We start from the raw sequence: 3,339 nt of genomic DNA on the forward strand, positions 1-3,339 counted from the left end.
AATCCTCCACTATCAGCCTGAATTGGCAATAGTGAAGACTTTCGTCACTGCATAATTTGAGATAAGTACTTGTCATATCATCAATTTTTTCCTCAATGCAGTATAATATGAAATTATCATTTTCTTTCTTTTTTCCACCTTCTTTCTTTTTTCTTGAAAATTTAAAATGTTTATTATAATTTATTATAATTATTTGTGTATATGTACATGTACATGTACATGGACCTTCATGATGTAGAGGCCACAAGTGAACAATGTAGACGTCACACATGTAGATGCCAGAGGACCACCTGTGCGGGTTGGCTGCCTCCTTCCATTGTACAGATGGTGGGGCTTAAACTAGGGTTGTCAGTTTTGGAAGCCTGGGCCGTTATACACTGAAGCATCTTGTCAGCCCTGCTACTTTCTTCTTTTTTCTCTTCTCTCTCCCTCCTTCTTCCTCACCCTCCCTTCCCTCTCTTGTTCTTTCCATCTCTCTCCCCTCATAAATTCATGTGTAATCAACTACACATCCTTGTAGCAGAGGCATGCTCTTCAGTACCCTGTTTGTGGCCTAAAAAGCACTTCTCTTAAATTTGATATAGCTTCATGTTTAAAGAATAAGTGGGATACAAAAAGCATATAATATATCCTGCGAAGCAGCCGAGAAGCCACCGAAAAGCCATTTCTCTGAGTCAGTAAGAAACCGTTAAGCCGATATGGCCACAAAGTCACCCCCAGAGAAGGCACTGAAGGCAGGTAGAGACACTGTCCGGTCAGAGGTCAAGCTCCCGCTGCTTCGGTTCTCCCAGGCCGCAGTGGCACCTCAGCGGCCAGCAGGGCTCGGGGCCTCAGAGCTGAAATGACAGCAGCCGACGCCATCTCCATGACTGGTGAAAAGCTGGGGCTATTTTCTGTGCCTGGGAATCAGCATTTTGACCCTGAGGGTAGCAGTGGCCCAAACATTGAACTTGGACATATTAGGCTTAAAAGGAGAAGCCAGAGAGAGGTAGGCCAAACCCCGAAAGGCAGGAAAGATGGCAGCAGGCCCCAGGCTCAAACAAAGAGCAGTAGAAAGAGGAAGCAGCCTAAGCAAAACCTAACTACCGAATGTGCAGGTGGGCTTCAGCTTCCCGGTACACCTCGGCCACCATCTTCTCTGAGCTCCCAGCCTAGCAGCAGCCACCATTTTGAATTTTCAGTGGGGATCCTAGAATCCCCAGGGCCTACCCTCAGGAGCAGCACCGTGCCACGCTATTTGTCTACTCCAGCCCCTAAGGCCCTGAGCCAAGCTGTTCTGAATGTTTCTGGTCCTCACAGCCGTGCACCTGAGTCCAGCTGTGATGGGCGTGACCACTCCACTCCTGTTGGCCAGGAACTCAGTCAACAGGCCCTACTGCAGGTTCCTGATGATGGACGTTGTCACAGCGGTCCTGACCCCAAAGGCAGTGTGACCCCTAAAGGCAGGGTTCTCTGCTCACGAGTCTTAACATTTGGTGGTCATAGCAGTGCATCTGTGGTCAGCCCCGAAGTTCGCCCTGAAGCCCATAATATCCGCTGGAATTTACGCCCTCGGGCCACTCCACGAGTTCCTGCTCCTCACAGCTATACCCTGGGGTCCAGTTCTGATAGAGGCATCCGTGAAACACAGCGCAGAAGCAGCCGCATTGCATCCAGGCTCGGCCCTGACAACCAACGAAGCCATAAAATAAAGATGGAGCTGAACCTGGAGCCCGAGCCCGAGCCAGAGCTGGAGCCGGAATCAGAATCAGAACCAGAACCAGAACCAGAGCCAGAGCCAGAGCCAGAGCCAGAGCCAGAGCCAGAGCCAGAGCCAGAGCCAGAGCCAGAGCCAGAGCCCGAGCCCGAGCCCGAGCCCGAGCCCGAGCCAGAGCCAGAGCCAGAGCCAGAGTCAGAGTCAGAGTCAGAGCCAGAATCAGAGTCAGAGCTGGAGGGAGAGGAAGAGCTAGAACCTGGTCCTAGCAGCCAGCCACAAGCAAGCCTTTCCACCTTTAGGCATGCAGTTCCAAGGAAATCCTTGCTAGCAACCAGAGGCTCTCCTCCAAGGCGCCCAGTCTGTATGCGGGCTTCTTCCCCTTCTCCTCCTGGTAGGTTCTATCCTTTCCCTGGGCAGTATAATGAAGGTGCCAGTTCTTCCTCCTCATCCTCCAACGAGGATGCCTTCTGTGTTTCAGGTTCCCCTTCTTTTCTTAAGTCACCAAAACGGGGCTCCTCATCTCCATTAGGTGACTTAAGCTCCGACTCTGGTCCTAGTCCTGATACCCTTTGGCGTGCCTTGATACCTGACCTGGATAACCTTGATTCTTCCTCTTCTGGAGAGTCAGAGGAAGAAATAGAGATTGCCCCTCACCCTCCTGCATAAGAAGAAGTGTAGAGGATGCCCCTTACTCCCACACTCCACCCTTACTGTAATTCATGGTGAGAGTTCTCCCAGACTCACAAAAGGAATAGGCACTTATCCATTGTTGGCTGTGATTATCTGTGAGGTTTCTAGGGTTTCTACCTATTCACCAGTACTCTGAGCAGTTTTGAAATCCCCTGTTCCCCTCACCCCAACTATCTAGCACTTATAAGGATTTTGGTTCCATTCAGTACCCCCTTTATCTTTAAAACAGCCTGGGTTGTTTGTTATTAGGTTTGGGTGGGGTTTTTTGTTTTTATTTTTTTTGCCTCTGAGTTTTGTTTTCCAAGTTGCTTTTCTGTAATTAAGTATTTTAATAAAAGTGTTGTTTTATTTTAGAAAAAAGCATATAATATGCAAAACAAAAATTAAACTCTGATACTATGTTTTCATTTTTACATATCTATCAGGGCATTTAGCAAAGGTTGGTAGTTACAGTAATGAGAAGTAGCTTGGTGCTGAGCCTCCATCATGCGTAGCATATTGAAGAAGAGGAGCTTATAGGAGCCTTTTATGTTATATTTTCACATATAGGAGACCTAGACTACAAACAAAGGATCAAGCAGCTGATTACAGCTATCAACAGTCACATGAGAAAATAGAGGAGAGTGGAAAAATGTCTTCAAAATTGTCACACAAACTGGTACTTAACTTACATTTCAAACCATAGCAAATCAGGAGGGTAGAATGAAACATTTTTAAACAAGACAGTTCTAACATTCTTTTGAATAAGTAACAACAACAACAACAACAACAACAACAACAACAACAACCCATCCTTTCTATAGAGGCTGCTGTCTAACAAAAGAGAGAAGTGGGAAAAGAAAAATCATGAGATTGCAGGAAATGAGTTGGCAAAAAAGAGGAACCTTCATCCCCGTTGAATCTAAAGAGGTGAAATTTTTAAGCTTTAAGCCTTAATGTTTCCCTTGGGGCAG

General features: G+C 46.9%; 1 pseudogene; it reads left to right on the forward strand.

The window, feature by feature from the left end:
• Positions 1 to 698: 698 nt before the first annotated feature.
• LOC143438334 (EZH inhibitory protein pseudogene) lies at positions 699 to 2,362 on the forward strand (annotated as a pseudogene).
• Positions 2,363 to 3,339: the final 977 nt, after the last annotated feature.

The sequence above is a fragment of the Arvicanthis niloticus genome, chromosome 25 (genome assembly GCF_011762505.2).
Source record: "Arvicanthis niloticus isolate mArvNil1 chromosome 25, mArvNil1.pat.X, whole genome shotgun sequence".
In the NCBI taxonomy this organism is placed as follows: Eukaryota; Metazoa; Chordata; class Mammalia; order Rodentia; family Muridae; genus Arvicanthis; species Arvicanthis niloticus.